Source organism: Drosophila innubila (genome assembly GCF_004354385.1).
Source record: "Drosophila innubila isolate TH190305 chromosome 2R unlocalized genomic scaffold, UK_Dinn_1.0 1_C_2R, whole genome shotgun sequence".
Lineage (NCBI taxonomy): Eukaryota > Metazoa > Arthropoda > Insecta > Diptera > Drosophilidae > Drosophila > Drosophila innubila.
The window spans coordinates 3,762,405-3,784,288 of NW_022995374.1; the positions used below are offsets into that span (position 1 = coordinate 3,762,405).

Below are 21,884 nucleotides of genomic sequence, written 5' to 3' on the forward strand. Positions count from 1 at the left end.
TTTAAATGCTAATAAAACATGCAACAAATGCAAACCAACAATCCAAAAAATCGAACAATCCAACAATACAACAACCAACAGCTGAAATTCAACATTCAATATCGAATATCGTCACAATACACTGAACAATGCTATAAAATTACTCTTGACTTTCCTATATTTCGACCATCTCCCAATTTTAATATTCATATTTCTCGCTGCATGCGAGGGTCATTTATTAGTTAATTAATTGATTTTTATACCCTCACAGTGGGAAATGTACAACACTTGCAACAAGATGTTTCCGATTTCACAATTTATCCGAATTTCCTCCTTTTTTTCTTTTAAATCAGACAAATTTTTACCTTAAAACTATATCGAAACAATGTAAACAAAACTATACTTTGAATATTATAGGTCGAAGAATAAAGAACAACATTTAAGAATAAAATCTGTAGGTAGAAACCTGGAGATCGAATGCTAAGAATATATTTAAGTAATTTCCTAATGGGCTAACTTGTTTAAATTTATAAAAAAATCTAAAAGACTATTGAAATTTCGTCAGCTCCATTGAATTTTTAAAAAATATTAATTATTTATATTATTATTCTTTTCTGCAATTCATAAGCAATAATTTATGAAAAGTATTGGCAAATATAAAGAAAAAAAAAATAGAAACTCATTGAATATGCGAATTAATCGCATTAAAAAATATAATAATATAATAGAGATAAAAAAAAAAAACTGATTACGCCATATGGCGCATCTCTAGCAATTGACTATAAATAGTAAGAGCTTAAAACTTACAGCAAAAATCGGAATTGAAAATGAAATCAAAAGCGACTAATTGTGGGTGTTGCTTTTGTGGCTTTGGCTGCCAATGTGAAATTAATGAGGCAACCAAGTCGAATACAAAACACTCAAAAAACTTGAATACTCAAAATAGTAATTAATGAATGAACACCGTCATTGGCAATGGCAGCGACAGCAAGCAAAAGTGTCAACTTTAAATATTGTATTTAATAATTTGTAGTAAACTTTGTTTTCAAATTACGCAATTAATTAAATACTTAAAGCAAATGCCAAATAAATATTCTCATTTAATTATGCGGTTTTTAAACAGTTCATTGAAGCCGAAACATTATACAACATACGTTAACAAATACATATGCAAATTGAAAAGTTGTAAATTGGAGAATTTTCCTCTTATTCAAAGTTTTCAAAGGTAGGAGAAACCACTGCAACCACAATTAGCAATTGTGGTTAATGGTAAATGTGCATTGCATTTTGGCCAAGATGCTGCGGGTGTTAAAATATGGCCAATTATGTAACGAGGGTGATTTCATAAGTTCGCCTATTGTGTAAGATGTTAGGTGATTAATTCGCATTTAATCTCAGGTCTGGCATCTCACATTGTATTTTTTTTTTTGGAACCACAAATAGTGGAATTTGCCAGGGCAGAAATAAATATTTTTGAAAAACAAAAATTAATTAAAAAATGAAAAAAGTAAAAGTAGAACTTTCCGGATCGATTTGCAAAATACACCTGACCCACGAAAACATTTTTTTTATGAACACACTATACAGATGTGCGAGGGCTGCTACACAAGTTTAATAAATTTGTATGCTGTATGATTGATGTATTGATTGGTTCATTAAAGTTATCTTACAGCAAATAGAATAATACTTAAAAATGAAATATTTTTTTTGCAAAATACAGCTGACTCTCTCATACATTGTTTGTCAACGGATAAACTATATAGATGTGCGAGGGTTGCTATAAAAGTTCATTAATTGATTATAATTGATTGGTTTATGAAAAAAATTCGACAACAAATGAAATATTTCTTTTAAATGGACAAAGTATTCGTAGAAACGAGAGTTATTTGAAAAGTTTACTTATCTCAAATTTTAATCACATTATCATTATCATCTCATTTAATTTCTCAAATCAAATATCATTCATCAACTAACAGACTTTGCATATGTATATACGAGGGCTGCTCTACAGGTTGACCTATAGCCATATGTGATTGATGCATTAACACAACATAAGTTTGTTTTATCGGTCAATGTCTACAACAGCTGCTGACAGCACACAGATCATGGGTTATCTGCTCACTGAAATCTAACATTGCTTATGCATATGCGAGGGTTGCTTCATCTGTTCATCTCAAACAAAAAATTTTAATTAAACTGATACACACATGAGATATTTTTCAACTGAAATCTAATAATATTTTTATAAATAAAAGACGAGGGGTGTTTCATCTGTTCACGATGCATGTGTGCATCTGCTGCGTTTTTTTATAGGTCAACGCCTACAACAGATGTTGACAGCACTAAAAACTCACATCGTTTATCGATGTCTAAACACATGTAAAACAAATGTTTAAATGAATTGTGTGTAAGTTGAAAATAAAAATGATAAATTATCTAATTTAAACTCTGGACATGTGTTTGCGTTTTTGTTTATATTCGTTTTGCCCCGCCCACGTCCATAACTTGGGGAATATAATAATTAATCGTATGTGGGAATAGATATTATGTCATCGATAGAAATGACTAACTATGTCTGTGAAATGTTTAATGAACTCTCTCAATGAATTTGACAATTTTCAAATTAATTTGATCATTAATCATATTCAGTTAAGTTTTTGTCTGTTCACAATAAATACACTCGATATTGGCATTTACGGAATGTGTGTAATTAGCGTATAACTGACAAATTGTATGCAAATATATTAAATCTGAGAACTGGACAATTGTTCTTGTTTATATGAATGGAACTTTCCGGCTTATCAGATCTGTTTAATGTGTCGTTTAATTTGCCTATTTATTTCAGTAATTGGTTTATTTTAATTGCTCTTTTTGTTGTGTTAAACTAAAACGTACCTTTGCAATTTAAATTAAATGCGTTGATATGTAATTCAGTTAATGTTAATGTTGATGTTGCAACACACACACATACAAAGACTAAAAGGCGCACAAGTTTTAATTATAATTCCAATTGCTAATTGTTAGTCAACTAAATAAAAATAATTAAAAACTGTTTTTTAGATCAAAAAAAACAGAAGAGAAAAAAACTTGTTAAAAAGTCAAATGATCAAACAAGAAATTGATTAAAGATTTTTAAATACTTTTTTCGCTGTTTGTTTTTTGTCAGTTGTTTGTCGAGTTTTGGGGTTTTTGATGTATTTGGAAACAAAACAAAGGCCCAAATATTGCATAGTGCGAAGCCGACAGAGAAGCAGAAATTTAAAGTAGAAAAAAGCTACAAGAGAAAAAAAAACTGAAGATGCGCAAAGCGCACGCCAAAATCAACTTATGCAATTTCTTTTCTGTTTGTTTTCAATTCCTGCTGCTGCTCTTTGGCTTTTTTTTCTTGTTTCTTGTTGCTTTTCTTTCGCCCGCAAAAAAAGTGTAATAAGACACGCCAACAATTTTATGCACATTTATATTTTCCACATTTTTCCACACACATTTTTCACAGTTTTGCACAGAGCTCACGAAATTGTGTCAGTGGTAATATTAAATATTAAATTTTGTTGTTTATTCTTTTGCTTATATTATCTCTTTCGTTGACAAAACGGTCAATACTACCATATTACAAAGTTATTGATGATATTGCTGTTTATTGTAATGCACCTTAATAACGTTGACTGTTGAATTAATGCTGCCGCAGCACTTGATGCACGAAGTTGTTGCTGTTGTTGTTGCTGAATGCGTCTGCGTATATTTTGCCTCGTTTAAAATGCGCTTGCGTCTGCGTCTTCTACTCCTACTTCTTCTTCGCGCAGCAACCGATCGACCGACGCGAACGACTGACAGAAAGAAACTAAACAAAACCAAAAGACAAGAGCAAGAGCAAGACAAGAGCCAGAGCCAGTGGGACTCACGCTATGCGCGCCGTTAACTCAGCTCGTTACGAAGCTGCCGCCACTGTAGTGTTGCCCACCTTGCCTTCTCCAGTCACATTTAGCTCTTTTTTAGCTAGATCTGATAACAAGCAACATCACTGCTGAGCAACATCAACATTATCTTCATTTGAATTTGAATTTCAAAATTGCTATAAATAAAAATATAAAATAAAAATATAGTTAAAATAAAATAAAATAAAAAGAAATTGGGGTTTCATTGTTTTTTTTTTAGTTACACATTTTTAAAATTGGCAGATTTAAAAAAAATGACAACAGTGCTTTACATCAAAAATTTAAACCTTGCAATCCTGTTTATTTAAATTGAATCATGGAATAATTAATTAAGTTCCCGTCAGACAAGCGTTTTTCACCGTTACTTTTTGTTAAAAAACCGTTCGTATCGGGAAATGCGGTGTTTACCGGTCCAAAGCCTACTCTAGGTTGCAACATTTTTGTATGCAATTTTTCAGAGTGTGACCAGATTCTTTTAAAATAAAATGAATGGCAAACTCACCAGCGGTGATTGAGTATCGTAAAAAAGTCGCATGTCTTTGGAAAACTGTAAGAAGTTTTTTTTTTATCTATGAGTAAACTGCATTTTCTCTGCTCGGAGTAAATAAGTAGTAAGTTAAAAGAGTATTTCCAATAATTATTAAAAACTTATTTTAGAAATTATTATATTAATTATTTAAAATTAATTTGAGGCAGCTATGATTCGCTTCCGTGAATAAATAATTATAAATATAAAGCAATAAAGTTACTAACGCCACATTCGAGATCAATCTTAAATTGGACATTCAAAACTTTGCTCTGTTGGCATTACATGCAATTATTATATTAAGTATATTAGTTGTCTTTATTTAATTGTAATCATTTGCCCTATATTATGGTTTAATTAAAAAAAATAATTTGATAATAATTTCAACCGTGTTTTTTTTGAGAATTATTTCCAAAGGAAATATATTTTTGATCCAGAGACCTATATCTTAACATTTTGGTAATTCGGCAACTTGTATATGTGTAAATATCGTAAAAAGTGCAATGGAATATGTATGTACATTGACTGCAGCTTACAGCACTCTGGATGCAGTTTTTAAAGGGCGCCTGAAAGTATGCTTTTAAATTATGTAGAGTCGTCTCGCCAAATTACCTCACCCAACAGTCGCGGCCATAAAAAATGGCTGCTGTAAAATGCGCTTTCGTACAGACACCAAAATGGAGACGGAGGGGTGACACAACCGACAGACGCGACCATCAAAGTGTTTGTGGCAGCATTGACGTCATTTAATTATGATTACGTTAAACGGGAACAGAAAGTAGCGGGAAATGCAATAAGAATCCAGCAGGATACTACATAAAATGCACGTAATAGCGCGTACAGCAAAAAACAAAAAAAAAAACATTTTTAAATAAAAAATGGGGAACATTATGAGTGTTGGGCTAAGTGAAATGTTCGGGCTCATAAAATGATTAAAAATCCATGCAGCTGTTGGCCAACCCAGCAACAAGAAATTTGTATTTTTGCACGTGCCGACAATTCAATTAGCCACTCGGTGACAGTCAAGTGTCAGGCGGTGTGACCTTCGCCCTCTAATAGACCTTTTGCCTAAGCTCCTAACGTGCCATCATCATCATCAGCATCATCATCATTGCAAGCATTATCATTATGATCATGGGCATAGATTGCGTGTGTGTGTGTGTGTGTGTTATGGCTTCCCGAGCCTGCAACAGAAACGTTAAATATAAAATCCTATTTATTTGCCAATTTTACAATCGAGTGCACAGTCAACGACAAATGAGAGTGACGTCAGTGCGCCAAGGCGCCAAGGCAGAAGCCAAAAACTATTCACACCGACAGCCCCTGCCCTTTATAAATATCTCACACTGTATGCGTGTGTGTCTGTGTGTGAGTGTGTGTGTGCAGCGCCCATAGAAGCAAACGCATAATTTCATTACCAAAGCTCGACGTTTGTTTTCAATGATGTCATATGGCCGCACTTAGCCGGAAGTCACAAGTCCTTGTGGGCCAAGTTAACGCACGCGCATTTACAAAATGGCTACCACAAATGCACTTAACTCTCTTCGACTGTGACGTCATGGCTCTCTTAAAGTCGCAAACTCGTAAATGTTGCGTTGTAACGCACAACTTTCATGCCAGCTTCCTGTGTGCCCAAGAGCAGCTGTTGTTATACCCTGTAAATTATAGTATTCAGCAGGGAGTTCATAGCAGTTGTGTCTAGTTGAAAAGGCTACTTTCATTTGGCATTAAAACTCTTATTCTAGCTATTTTAAAAATGTGTTAACGTTTTATTTAATTAATTTATTTTATTAAATTTTATTTTATTTTATTATATTTGTTATTATTACCATCCTAGCGCTACGAGTTTAACTTATATTTAAGGCAGTGACTAATAAAAACATCTTCACAAATACAATATTAAATAAAAATGTTAACATATTTATTTATTTTTTTCATCAAAGAAAAACAGTAAAAAAACATTTTACTTAGGGTGTTTTTAATGCTTTTTGTGTCATGTAGCTGTGTTTAACTAATCTCTAGATAAATATTTATTGAATTGAATAAAAATATGTTTAAAATTGAGCATAAATTACTAAAAATATGTTCAAAAAATTAAATCTCTGACATTTATGGAGCACCAACATTTTGAACGGTTGTTTGCATTTCTCTTTAAAATCTCTAGAGATTTTTGGAACACACCTAATTGAGAGATTTGACAAAATTAAACATTAATCAAATTGAATTAATGTATATTTTTAAAATTGAATAAAAATACATAAAAATATGTTCGAAAGAAATAAATTTATGACATTTAAGGAACATCAACATTTCAAGAGGTTGTTTTTAAAAACATTTCACTTCAAAATCTCAAAAGATTTCTGAAAAACACCTGATAGTCATTTTCAGCATATTTTTTTATCATTTCATTTAAATTAAATTAATCAAATGAGGCAAGCTATAATTGGTTCACTGCCTACAGGGTATTTCTGGGTACATCATATAATGTGTTATCCTGCTCATTTGTTATGATGGGCCTTTACTGCTTCATTTGGCATGATTGCTTTGCTGCTGCTGCCCGTTGGGCACATGGGTAAATAAATATTTATCTTAAAGTGCGCTGAATGCTTTGTAGTATTCTCGAGTGGGTCGTCCTCAGTAAGCTCTTCATTTGCGTTGGCTTTTCGCATTTGGCTTTTGACTCTTGACTCTTGACTCTTGTTGATTTTGCTTTTATTGTCGCCTTGGAAGCTGTCAGGACATTAACCTCGTGTGAGTGCGCTGCTTTGATTGAAGTATTGAATTACATACCAACACAAAATAACAAACACATTTTCGACAAATTTCCTGTAATTTATTGTGCATTATCTTTGTAGTTGTTTTTCTGTTTGCATTTGCCTTTGGGCCTTAAGGCAAGCAAATAAAAGGGTAGAAAAATGTGATATTATGCAAACATTGTTTCAAAAAGTTCTTAGTCAGTTCCACTGCCTTTTTGGCCATCAGTCTGAAGCCAAATAAACAAATCAAAAGGGGCTTACAGGACATGTAACTCAATTGACATTGACGCAAATGTAAAATAAATCAAATACAAAGTTTTTTTGTTTTTCGTTTTGTATTTTTCTGTGACAAAATCTGAATCGAAATGCGTTTGTCGAGCGCGCAGCATTTCCCATTTAGCCCAGTAACATGACAAATTTATGGCCGGAAGTGATTTTCACCGAAATCCAATCAATAAAAAATTATGCTGCTGCTAAAAATAAAACGGAAAAAGCATCACACAAAACGGAAACACTGCGAATTGCGTTGCGAATTTGGCTTGCTGAATTGTTTTTTTTTTTTTTTTGGCACAGCATGGCGACTCTCCCTAAAAGTAGGCAACGATAAACTCAACTACCCCCTCCGCACCCTTATCGTCAAGTTTTGACAGTGTCTGTAAACTGAAGCAGCCACAGCTGAGGTTGAGTAACAATCTGTTGTAAAGCGTTTGAGAAAAAGATGGCCACGAATTTATGACTCGAATTTGTGTTCTCTCTAGAGATTTTCGATTTGAGAATATGGAACGGTGCTGTCGGAAAAACAACTGATGTAATTTGATTTTTCCACAATTTGCGTGTTTAAGAGACTCAAATTATTAATAATTTATCTGTGTCACATTTTCTTTCTTATTCAATTTGCTTTATCTTTGTTGAGATTTAATTCTTATCGAGTTATAAGTGTAAATTCGTTTATTTGCCTCAAATTGAGCTGCAATTAAATGTAAATAATTCAATTAGCTTTGATTTGCCTTTTTGTTGATTTTTGCTGTTGTCGATTAAATTCAATTACACTTTGTAGCTGCATGTTAAAACAATTTTCAAATTGAGTGACTAATTGAATAACTGTCAAATATATTTGGGTTTATTTGCACTTTACTAAAGATGAATATACAATAAAAGATGTCTAAATTAAACACACTTATCTGCTTCAATTGTCTAATAAAATGCAGTTACTCAGTTATCACATTTAGAGCTAAATCTGAACTGTAAACACTTTGAATAAAAAGAATTAGTTTTTTTTTGATAAATATACTTATTGTGGTCGTAAGAATATAACCCAAATCCAGAAATCCGTTCTAAATGCAGTCTTGGTTTCCTGCTGCTACCGCTCAAAAATATGCAACATATTATTTAATTGTTCATTTAAAATGCAATGTAAATATTTTATGCACAAGTTTTATGCAAATATTTGTACATATCTCATTCCATAGGCACAATGCCAAAGTTCAAGTAATGCGCCGTTTAAGATAAATCAACAGCAAAAGCACAAGTTAACGAAGCGCAGAGCACAGAAACAATAGAGCTCTGTAGAGTATTAAAAGCAAGCAAAAAGCAGAAAGAATGAAAGGAAAGCATGAAATAGGGCAAGCAACAACAATAGGATGAGCCCAACTTGACTTGCGGCTTAGCGTGCAATGTTAAATATCAGCACAAAGAGAGCGAGAGAGAGAGAGTGTAAGCATGATGGAAGCAGAGAAATATTGTAAATAAACAAGACACTACAAGTCAGAGCCAGAGGCGCAAAAGGTTGCCTGCTAATTTATGACTACAGCTTACACACACACACACAGATACACACGCACAAAAGAAAACTGTTTAGCACGTGCAATTTGGCAAATGAGCACTGCAGTGACGTCATAAGACTAGCTGCTGATAACAGTGCAGCGTCTCTCTCTCTCACGCGCACTTACTCACGCGCTCTTAAAATGCCGCTCGCACAGACCAAACAACGAAATTAAGAGAGCGCGCAATGGCGAGCGCAAATAAGAGAGAGAGAGCGTATAAAAAGGCGCGCACACTGCAAAAGCGCCTCAGTTCTTCAGTGGATGTGCCGGTGTTAGCAAGCGGAAAAAGAGCTTGCAAAGCTTTAGAAGCAGGCAGCGACAACAACAACTGTTTACCAATATGTGTACAAAAAGTTAATAATATTGTTAATATTCAAGCAACACAAACACCAAAGATTATATTTTTGTAATAAAAGAAAACAATTAAAAAAAAAAAGAATGTTGCTTAAGCTGCGTGCGTATGCGTGTGTGTGTGTGTGTGTAAATATGTAAAAGTTTATTGTTTAAACCAAAACAAGCGTTTATTTTAAATACCAAGAAATTCAAACATTATATGCAACTACCAAAACGACTTGTGCAACATTTGTGTGCTGCAAATATTTAAAAGCGCAGCAAAATATGCTAAAAATCAAAGCATTCAATTGACATTTACTTGCTGCAATTAAAATTAAAATTTCAAATATAACAGCAAAAGCAGCGGCTAAAAAAAAGGTAAGATAAACAAGAAAGCCAGCAACAGCTTATATTAACATTAACAGCTAAGGAGTAGAAATTTTCCAGGGAATATGTTAATTTCACATGTATGTAAATAAAAAGAGAGCATGCAATAAACACACAGACATTCTCAAACAATTCCTCAAAGCGTCTTTCGCAAGTCCAAAGAAAAAAAAACATAAGAAAGCAGAGAAACGAAAACGAAAACGAGAAATGTTAACAAATAAACAAACATTCAGTCAACATGAAGGCGGCAAGAAAAGCCAATGTACGGCGTTGTACTCGGTCCAATGATGACATAAAAAACGAGCACAGGCCCATGAAAATACAGCAGCAAAATAAAGTATATGAACAAAAAAGTTAAATGTAAATAAATAAAAAACGTGCTCGTTAATACTACGTATACGCACTTGTACAACAACATACTTTAACTCAAACGACACGGACACAATTTACAACAGCAACAACAACAACAACAACAACAGCAGCAGCATCAAAAATGCGTGACATTTTTATTCTTTATAAAGCATCATTGGGAGCAGTCCCAAAATAATTACGAATGTATTTTAATGAACTCGAAAAATGTTTATACGCTCGCTTCGCATTAATATCAATTGCCAGGCGACAAATACTTGAAATACAATTTTCCATGCATTTATTTTTGGATATTTGTATCAATTAAATTCGCACCTCAAATATCGATATATCTATCTGTCGGTTGCTAATAACTATAACTATAATTAAGTTCATTGTACTATTCACTTGCCTCATAAAATCATAATTTATGGCTAAAGTTAAGCCTTTTATGCCGTCTGTGCGTCGCAATAGACGCCATACAGCTAAATACTAAATAATGTATACGCCCGGTGGGGCGCAGGTATTTAAATCAAGAGAAACGTCAGCTAATAGTTTCGCAAGGTGCTGATCTGTTGAATTATTTACGAGTATGTATTTTTAACAAGATAAACACATCAAAACTATGGGAAATGCTTTTAAAAATAAATCGCATCGATTTGGTTATTTTCGTGGAAAATTTTATCAGCCATTTTCCAGTTACAAAACTGTATTGAACAGCTTTTCAAAAGTGTCATGTTTAATTTGCTCGACTTGATTGATGTGTGATAAATGTGATTCATGCATTTGAAAAGTAAGTCAAATTATATAAACAATTTGCCAGTTGAAATTACTATTTAAAGCTGCCCAAGGGTTGTTTTTTTTTTTTTATTTTCGCTTAGAGAATTTTCAAGTTGATGCGGTGGCATTTAAGGCAAATCAAATTGGATACAGTTCAGTCTCAATCTTATTCGCATTCGCAGAGAAAAAGAAAAAAAAACAGAGAACAGTAAGCAACAAAAAAAAAAAACATTTCTGACGTTGACGCTTGTCACTCTCGATGTTGCTCTTCGTTTTGTTGTTGTTGCGTTTATCTTTGTTGTAGTCGTCTAATTTGCGATAAACTCAGACAAGATTGCAGCTACTTTATTCAAATTATGTGATAAGCCGCAACGTCGCGCAGCGCAGCGTCCCGTAAAGCAAACATAATGAAAATACTCGTACAACAACAGCAACAACAACAGCGACTACAACAAAATATTCTCACACACACCCAGCACACACACATTCTGATGAAAGCAAAAACATGAAATATAAAAGAATGTGACACGAAACCCAACTAAACTTGGGGCGTGGCAATGATTGCCTTGGTTTCTTCAACTCTGTAAACTTGCCCTTCCCCTGTTTCCCCTTTTCCCTTTTTCCTGTGGTCTCTAAATTTGCTTACAGTCAGTTTCTACTACACTCTGAAAAAATTGTGGTTAAATAATCGTTCTAAAACGTAGTCAATAACAGTGTAGCATCGTTTTTTCATAGTTCAAGAACGTTTGTTCATTAAATTTATTTATTATTTAATGTCAACTAATAACAGCTGACTAAAATTATAATTAAATTGTTAAAAATGAAAAATGAAAATTTAAAATTAAAACTGTCATGAAAATAAAATGATATAATTAAAAGATTAATAATATCATTATCGAAATAATTCAGAAACATGCTCCGTATAATTACGTAATGAAGTGTCATTAGCCTATGAACATTTTGGGGTCGTTTTAAGAACTAAATAACATCAAAAAGATTTTAAAAAAATTGCTAAAATCAAGATTTAAGTCTCGCAATTTGGATCCGTTTAAGGACGCTGAAAGCTCCTGCTTTGTTGGCCCTATCTAATAGTTAAGAGAACGCGTCTTAAATGAATAAATTGCAGTAAATGTTTTAATAAAATAAATAGATTTTTTGTATTACAATGTGTACTTACATATTTCTATTATTAAACTTAAAATCTGTGCTTGGCAAGAGTGGGAAACAAACCAGGGAATTATTCAATCAAAAGTAGTTTTTTTGATTACCAAAATATAGAAACGTAGTGCTTGATATTTTTCGTTCATTTTTTTCTAAGTGTACTCTTCCCTTATTTCTTCTCTTTTTTTTGTGGCTTTGTTTGACGCGCGCTGATTACAGCTGATAATTTGCCTGCCGATAATGCTTGTACTAAACAAGACAGAGGAGAGATAGAGAAGAGGAAATAGCCCAAAACACGTCGAAGTGGCAACTAATGAGCATTTAATGCGTCCATTCGTGCTTATCGAGCACCACTGCACACACACATACACACACACAGACACACACAGACTCACACACAAACACTTCTGCCACGCCCACAACGCCCATCGATCAGCAAAGAGAATTGGGAAAGTGAATGAAAATGGAAATCAATCTATGTCACGTGTGCCTTTGTATTTTGCTTTGCTTTTCACATGAATGAAATGTTGTGCACTTTGTCTATAGACTACATACAGTACATAAAGTATACGCACTGTTGCCTCAATAAAATTCAAGTGTGAAACTTTCAGCGTAAACTCTCAATTGTTTATACTTTCTTTGTAACGTTTTTTATTCGAATTATGCTTGCATTTATTCTTTGCATCAAGTATACGTACTGTTGACATGCTCCATCTGTCTCGTTCTCTATCTCTGTCTTCTTTATGGGTATGATAGGTTTCATACACTGAACGGCAACTTGATTAAATTACCATACTCATGTTTGTTGGCCAAAAAAGCACTCTGGAGACACACAAACAACAATTTCATTTTCACACATTAAACAAGAGGCAAATTATTTTAAGAGCATACTTTGCTAACAACACGCACACTCGCACACACGTACACACACACATGTGTATTGTATAAAAGTTTACCTTGTTGGCCACATTGCAGCTCTTGTTTGGACAGTTTGCAGCATGTCATACACATGTTTGGAGTGCTTGGCCCAAAACTGTGGCATGAAATAAAGTTGTCGCTACCTTAACTTGCAGCTCTAAAAGCAATTGTATATTGCATGTTGCAGTTGCACACTCACAAACACAAACACCATTTAAGATTCTTTGCACTGGCACTTAATTATATTTGGGTTTGTTCTTACAGCAACTTTATTAAATTGGCAACTTCTATAACAGCTAATGATGGCAATATGCAATAAAGGTTATCAAATCAAAGAATAATTAAATACAATAAATATTATTGCTTCAAAGTTTACTTAAATAATCAGGTGTGATCTACAAATCTCTAAATTGTTGGTGTTCCTAAAAACAAGAAACCATTGCTCTCAAATGTCAAAAAAAATCTTTAAAGATTTGACAAAATTAAATATTCATTTAATTGAATTAAAATATCTATAAATTATATTAAAATAAATAAAAATATGTTCGAAAATATGAAATCTCAAAAATTTTACAAACACCAACATTTCGAACGGTTGTTTTCAAAAATATTTCTCTTAAAACCTCTTCAGATTTCTATAATATTTCTGAATATTTCTTAAGCAATTTTTACTTTAGAAAAGTTTCTTTTTTTGATATTGAATTTTTCTACAAAAAGTTGCCCAAATAAACCTTTTTTATATCAACAATTTAAATAACAGAAATTCTTTTATTATCTAGTACATATTAAAAAAGCTTATAGTGTTATCTAGCTGATAAGCTACACTAAATGGTTTATAGTAAATGCATTGAAAAATGATACAAACAACATAAACAAACTAACTTGTATCTACAGTATTTAAGTGTTTACCGAGCGCTTATTTAATTATTTATGGATCACAATTTCAAACAAAACTTTAGCTACAGAGTATTTCATTTATAGCTCACATACTTAGTTATATAAATAAATAATATATACTGTTAATTATTCATAGATTATGATTTGCTTAATTTCTTTTTTTACAGCATGCATTAGACGAGTCGAGCTAGGAGAAGGAGCATTGTATACCCTGTTTTCCTGTCACCAACAAAACAGAAAAAAAGGTGCGTAAACAGTTAATATAAATAGCAAAATCATCATGTTCATAAATTGTAAATAGCCGCCGGGTCAAAGGGCGCCGTGAGAATACAAGAATTTCGAGTTTATTCCATTTGAATTTAGTCCGTTGTGGTCCGACATTAACCCCGAGGCCAGCACGTATTAAGCCGCTCTTTATGCATATATCTATATCATTATATACATATATCTATTTTTTTATTTTTTTTTTTTGTTTTTGTAGCCAGGAGCGTAGCAACTCGTAAATTATTTGCGCGCGTGCTCAACAAAATGTTGAATAAATAAAAGTGGCATGTTTGTGCTGCCATAAAAATGTGAACGTTGAATGTTGTACGATTAGACTCGTAAATGATTAAACTCACTTTTGTTGCCACTTCTATAACTATTAGCATAATCATGTGTGATTCTATCTGCATGCTCCTGGCTGTATGGTAAGTGTCTGTGTGTGTGTGTGTGTGTTTTTACGACTTATATGCGCTATAATATGTCGAGTAGATGAGGTGAGGTTTGGGGCATCAAAAAAGCATCATTAAAGTCGCCGCACAAATTATGGTCATAAAACAATTTATCAAAATTTGTGACATTAACTACCCAACACACACACTCACACACACACACACATCAGTCATGGGTCCAGCAAACGAATATTCCGCAACAGGATGCCAACACATATATATATGTGCATATGCGTGTGTGTGTATATGTGTGTGTGAGGCTGAACATGCTCATTAAGCGTAAAAATGTCATGACCACAGACACATACGCATTCACACGCACACAGACACTGACACAGACACAGACACAGACACTGACACATACAAATACAAATACCAATACAATAAATACTTAGATGAAGCATACATTTTAGTGCTATAATTATCTGACTTATTGAAGCGGAACTGCATGCTATGGAGGCAATGCCTTTTGCTAGAATACCCTGTAAATGTCGTAAGACAATTGTATTGCTTATTTATTGTTAAAAATGTCAACCATTTGGATAATTATTATTATATTAGTATTCGATTTAGTTTAAAGATTCGCTACATTTGTCTAATGTAATTGATTTGTCAGTTAAAAATCGAAATAATCTACATATAATAATTTTATAACCCACTTAAATATACCTATTTTACTTCCAAAATAAAACTGCATTACTGGAAAAATGTTAACAGAAGTAAAATATTATAATAATACACTGAATTTTTATTATTATTATGAAGATTCTTTTTAATTTAAAGTTCGTTTTGAAATGTCAGAAAAGAAAATAATCTATATATTAGAAAGCTAGTAATGTACTTAAAATTACCTATTTAATTCCCCAAATAAAACTGCATTGCTTGGAAAATGTTAACAGAAGTAAAATATTATAATAATACACTGAACTATTATTTTTAATAGGATTTATTAAATTTTTAAGATACTCTTCAAATGTCGATAGTTAACATTTTAACCAATTTCAAAATATAAAATAATCATAATATAAGAAATCCACAAATTATACTTAAATTTATATATTAATTCTCAAAATAAAACTGCATTACTTAAAAAATTTTAACTGCACTAAGTTATTAAAACAATACACTGAAATTAAATATATACCACATAAATGTTAACAACAGTCTGAAATTGCTTATTTATTTGTAAACTTCAGCAATTTCGCAGTTAATTGTTGTTAAAGTATACTGTTTTGCACTACAAAAAAAAGTACTCTATTTTAATTAGTATTAATTGAGTTAAAGTTTTTGTAACTGCACCCTGCTTACCCCTTGGCATACCCCTAACGCGTATAACAATGGGAATCGAACGTGACAGGCAACAACAAGGACAATAACGACACAAATAGTGGCAAGTAGACAAATGAAAGAGCTCTGCCATTTGTTGCAAACTGTTAACTGTATTTTTTTTCTCTTGTTTTTATACGCGTTACTTAAAAAATAAGTAGAAGGGTATATTGTGTTCGTTGGAATGTATGTAACAGGAAGAAGGAGGCATCTCCGACCCTATAAAGTATATTATATATTCTTGATCAGCATCAAAAGCCGAGTCGATATAGCCATGTGTGTCTGTCTGTCTGTCTGTCCGTCTGTCCGTCTGTCTGTCTGTCTGTCTGTCTGTCTGTCTGTCTGTCCGTCTGTCTGTCCATCTGTTTGTCCGTCTGTCTGTCCGTCTGTCTGTCTGTCCGTCTGTCTGTCCGTCTGTGTGAGAGACTATGAGAGATAGAGATACCAAACTTTCACCCTATATATATATATATTAAATGAAACAACGGGTATCCTATGGTCGGGATCTCGACTATAGACTTTCCCACTGGTTTTGTATTGTATTGGTCGAGCATTGATGACGCCATCGTGGCCGCAGAGTCTCCACTGTGCACAGTCCATTGTACTTTGTCCATTGTCCATTGTCCATTTGGCATTGTACGGTTTTACGAGTCCCGTGTCCATGTTAATGAGATGCAAATAAGGCTAACCCACGCTCCATTTACAATTTGCATATGGACATAGCCCTGCCACATGCCACATGCCACATTCCCCCCGTTTTTCCATTTGGCATATTTGCGTTTTACGACAAAAGTGACGTTGACGCCTTTTTTCACCTCCTATTTCCCTCTCTATCTCTATTTCTATCTCTTTTTGTCTGTGCGTTTGATTATTTCGCCTGTCAGAGCAGGATATGTGTGTCAAGGAGTTCAGCGCCTTTTGGCAAATGCCATTTGTTGTGGTATTTGCTTTGCCACGTTTGTCAAATGTGCCCGTCAAACTCAAAGTCAAACTCTTATTTGTTATATGCGTATGCGTATTTATATCGCTGTATGTGTGTGTGTGTGTGTGTGTGTGTGTATATATGTGTGTGTATGTGTGTGTGTGTGTCTCTGTGTTGCACACTCCAATTAGGCAACACAATTTTGTCATGTCTGTTGATTTATTCGATTTATGCGTTGTCACAGACACATCACGTATACGCCATGTCTGCTTGAACAAGACCCTTAACAACAACTAATTGCCTACTTTTAGGCCGCATTGCAGTCTGCTGCAAAACTGGCCAAAAAAAAAAACTCAATGAGTTTATTGGTTATGAATAAACGAGTACTCGTAAAAGCCAAAGCTAATCGCCCAATGCGGACTCATTGAAATGTCAATAAACTAAACTGCAAACACAAATACAAACACAAACACAAACACAAACACATACACACACCCAATCAAAACACTAGCAAATAGAGAAAACACTAACGATATATTACCAAAACAAGAAGGAAGAGTTTTCTGCGGCACACCGATGATTTGATACCCTCTATTTTCATTCTGCATCAAAATTGGAAAATTAAATTTTTCTTACTTTACTGTCAATTTTTTTCATATTTTCGATCACTGTCCATTTTCTCCACACTCTTCCCTTGACACTTTTTCCCAAACTTCAAACTGTCATAACTTTCTCAAATCTAAACCGATTTCCTTGCGGAATATCAATTTTATCATTATTTGGCCCCTATTTTCATTCTGTATCAAAATTGGAAAATGTAATTTTTCTTCCATCACTGTCCATTTTTTTCATATTTTCGATTACTGTCAATTTTCTCCATACTTCCTCCTTGACACTTTTTCCCAAACTTCAAACTGTCACAACTTTGTCAAATCTTAACCGATTCCCATGCGGAATGTCAATTTTATCATTATTTGACCCCTATTTTCATTCTGCATCCAAATTGAAAAATTAAATTTTTCTTACTTTACTGTCAATTTTTTTCATATTTTCGATCACTGTCCATTTTCTCCACACTATTCCCTTGACACTTTTTCCCAAACTTCAAACTGTCATAACTTTCTCAAATCTTAACCGATTTCTTTGCGGAATGTCAATTTTATCATTATTTGGCCTCTATTTTCATTCTGCATCAGAATTGGAAAATTAAATTTTTTTTACTTTACTGTCAATTTTTTTCATATTTTCGATCATTGTCCATTTTCTCCATACTTCCTCCTTGACACTTTTTTCCCAAACTTCAAACTGTCATAACTTTGTCAAATCTTAACCGATTTCTTTGAGGAATGTCAATTTTATCATTATTTGGCCTCTATTTTCATTCTGCATCAAAATTAGAAAATTAAATTTTTCTTCCTTCACTGTCAATTTTTTTCCATATTTTCGTTTACTGTCAATTTTGTCCAAACTTCCTCCTTGACACTTTTTTCCAAACTTCAAACTCACATAACTTTCTCAAATCTAAACCGATTTCCTTGCGGAATATCAATTTTATCATTATTTGGCCCCTATTTTCATTCTGTATCAAAATTGGAAAATTAAATTTTTTTTACTTTACTGTCAATTTTTTTCATATTTTCGATCACTGTCCATTTTCTCCATACTTCCTCCTTGACACTTTTTTCCAAACTTCAAACTCACATAACTTTCTCAAATCTAAACCGATTTCCTTGCGGAATATCAATTTTATCATTATTTGGCCCCTATTTTCATTATGAATCAAAATTGGAAAATTTTATTTTTCTTCCTTGACTCTCCATTTTTTCCATATTTTCACAATTTTCTCCATACTTGACACTTTTTTCCAAACTTCAAACTCACATAACTTTGTCAAATCTTAACCGATTTCTTTGCGGAATATTTTATCATAATTTGACCCCTGTTATCGTTCTGCATCAAAATTGGAAAATTACATTTTTCTTACTTTACTGTCAATTTTTCCATATTTTCGATCACTGTCCATTTTCTCCATACTTCTTCCTTGAATTTTTTTTTCCAAACTTCAAACTGTCATAACTTTGTCAAATCTTAGCCGATTTTCTTGCGGAATATCAATTTAATCATTATTTGGCCTCTATTTTTCTTCTGCATTCTGCATCAAAATTGGAAAGTTAAATTTTTCTTCCTAAGCCGTCTATTTTTTCCATATTTTCGATCACTGCCCATTTTCTCCATACTTCCTCCTTGACATTTTTTCCCAAATTTCAACCAGTCATAACTTTGTCAAATCTTAACCGCTTTCCTTGCGGAATATCAATTTTATTTCTATTTGATTCCTATTTTCATTCTGCATCCAAATTAGAAAATTAAATTTTTCATACTTTACTGTCTAATTTTTCCATATTTTCGATTACTGTCAATTTTCTCCATTCTTCCTACTTGACACTCTTTTTGTTTTGTTTTTGAGCTTGTGACGTCTCCATTTATGCGTTACACTTTAAAAGTTCAAATACCCTTTACAAGGGTATAGGAACAATAACAACAACAACAAGAGCCAAACTATAACAATCGGTGGCAGAGACAAATCCCATTGTTGGCATCCTCTGACGTCGCATCGCAACGTTGTAACATTTAAAGGCCATTTTCGTGTTGCGGTGAAAAAAGTTCTGACGTCAGAAGCTGCTGTGGCGATGAGTGGTAAGCGGAATGCTTTCGATACGCTATATAGCAACTATATCTATATATATATATACATGTGTGTGTGTGTGTGTGTAGTTGTCAGTGTTGCGTGTGTGCGTGTGTATGTGCCTGTGTGTGTATTTTCATGGCAGTCGAGTGCTTGTGCTATTTCAGTTTTCAGTTTTTCAGTTTGTTATTGTTGGTTTCGTTTGTTGCTGCAAGCTAAATCGATTTCGATTTCGATTACGATTCGCAAAAGATACACAAGTTACACGTTGTTGTTGTTGTTGTTGTTGTTGTTGTTGTTGTTGCTGTTGTTGTTGTTGTGTTGCCTGCATGTGGCACAGAAAATGACCCGTTGCCATTTCTCATAGCCAAATGATCTTCACTTGGCCATTCAAGTGCAGTGTCTGTAGCTTCCGGTTATTGCTGCCTCTTCTTCTTTTTCTTCTTCTTCTTATTGCACTTCGATTAGATATTTACACAGTGCTTCCGTATTTATATTGCAAATGTAAGCAAACCAAATTGCTTAATTTAAGTGAAGTGCGTTAACTTATTGCACACATCAATGGCCAAGTCAACAGAAATCTTTCAATCTGTCTAATTGTTGCAATTCAATCAAATCTGACCGCAAACTAAAGAAAATATTGCCACTGCCAATATTGTTACTACACTGAAAAAAAAAGATCAAATTATAAAATCAAGAACATTCATCTTCAATATTTTTTTCTTAATAAAACGCCATTTTAAGACTACATAACTTATGCTAAGAATATTCATCTTAAAAATCGCAGTTCTTAATATTAAAACAAAAATCTTAAATTGTTAGAAAAGTATTAATATGTCATATCTTATTTAAAGATAATAGTTAGTAGAAAGCAAGCGCGGGTTCGAGTCCCACTATTCCCAAGAAAGAACCCAAAATAAATGTATATATATCAAAATAAATCAATAATACAAAAATGAAAAATTTTCAAATCTTCCCTATTTTTATTTATCTATTAATTTGAATTTAATAACATTTATTTCCATCATAAAAACTTGCTCTTATTTGAAATGTTCTCAAAAGCAAATGCTTGATTTTAGAACATTTTTTCTATTAATGTATATATTAAAAAAAAATAAAAATACAAAAAAAAATCAATATTAAAGTCTAGTTTATTTTTTTTTATTTGTTGACTTAAATTTTAAAAACATTTATTCTTTTAATAAAAACTTTTTCGGATTTAAAATGCTATCGAAAACAAGATGTGATTTCTAACTTTAAAAATTTTATTTCGTCGATATTTGAGAGCAAAATTCTTAGTTTTAAGACCAAAATCCTGAATTTAGATCATTCTTTTTTATCAGTGCATTGTTGTTGTTGCTCTTGCTGTTGCTATAGTTGTTGATGTTGTTGTGGCTGTTGCTGTTGTTGCTGGCAGGTGTTTTTGCAAATGTCTAAGGTTAGCCATAAGATCATTTTGTATTTTTATATGCGCCAGCTGATGCGGCTGCCTCTCGATTCGTTTGTCCGTCCGTCCGTCCAGCCAATGTGTCCATCTGTCCATCTGTCCGTTCATCTCTCTAGAATGAGCGTCTGTCCGTCTGTCCGTCTGTCTGTCTATTTGTTTGTTTGTCTATTTTTATATCGCGCAGTGGGGCCATCGAAAAGTCTTCTCTCCAGTTTTGGATGCCCGCCACGCTTTCTGTTTATCGAAGACAAAACAGTTTTTATTGTTCAAGAAATTATATTTCAGTAGTATACACACATACATTAAACACACATACATATAAACATACACAAAAACATGCATATTGATATACAAAATTTCGGTGAAAACTGTCCGGCATCGATCAAAGTGAAAAGTGAAAAGTCAAAAGGCCTTATGCAAATTTCTAACCAAAGCGGAAATGTGTCTTAGCATATCGCCTACCTTATGGCCTATTCTCGAACTGGCCAAGTCGCAGATTGGCCAAGACTCACAATTCGCTTCCGCCCTAAGACGAATTTGTGTTGCTGTTTTTGGGCTCTGTTGCTATTTTTACCCTAAACATTAATTACGCATTCACAGCACGTACTTGATGGAACTTGGGTGTAAATATAATTACAACAGTCACTGTAGCACTCGCTCTATAAGAAAAATTTAATTTCTCGCTTTATAACTGGCTCAAGAACTCAGTTTAGTTGCCTAATTAACAGCCATTAGGCAAGTTCTTTACAAAAAAAGAAATAATCAAAAATTGTTCCTTACATCCAAGAGTGCACTTCCAGCTGCTGTCGAGCACTTGAACGTTCTGCATATAATATAAATAAAACTAATTTTATTTTTCCATTAAAACAAAAAGAATAAAAAAGTCAGCTCAAGCATAAAAGCAAACAAAAGCAATTGAGCGACGCTTTTCGCGTCTTTAGCGGACTTTT

General features: G+C 33.2%; 2 protein-coding genes across 2 annotated transcripts in view; one reads left to right on the forward strand and one right to left on the reverse strand.

The window, feature by feature from the left end:
* Positions 1-3,813, reverse strand: part of LOC117784784 — a 40,894-nt gene extending 37,081 nt beyond the window's left edge. Inside the window, exon 1 of the mRNA XM_034622603.1 lies at positions 3,628-3,813. The gene's annotated coding sequence lies outside the window, so the exon portion shown is untranslated. The remainder of the gene's footprint in view (positions 1-3,627) is intronic.
* A 5,684-nt stretch (positions 3,814-9,497) lies between these two features.
* LOC117785016 (diacylglycerol kinase 1) overlaps positions 9,498-21,884 on the forward strand; it is a 54,735-nt gene continuing 42,348 nt past the window's right edge. The window contains exons 1-2 of the mRNA XM_034622888.1: positions 9,498-9,727; positions 14,008-14,085. The gene's annotated coding sequence lies outside the window, so the exon portion shown is untranslated. The remainder of the gene's footprint in view (positions 9,728-14,007; positions 14,086-21,884) is intronic.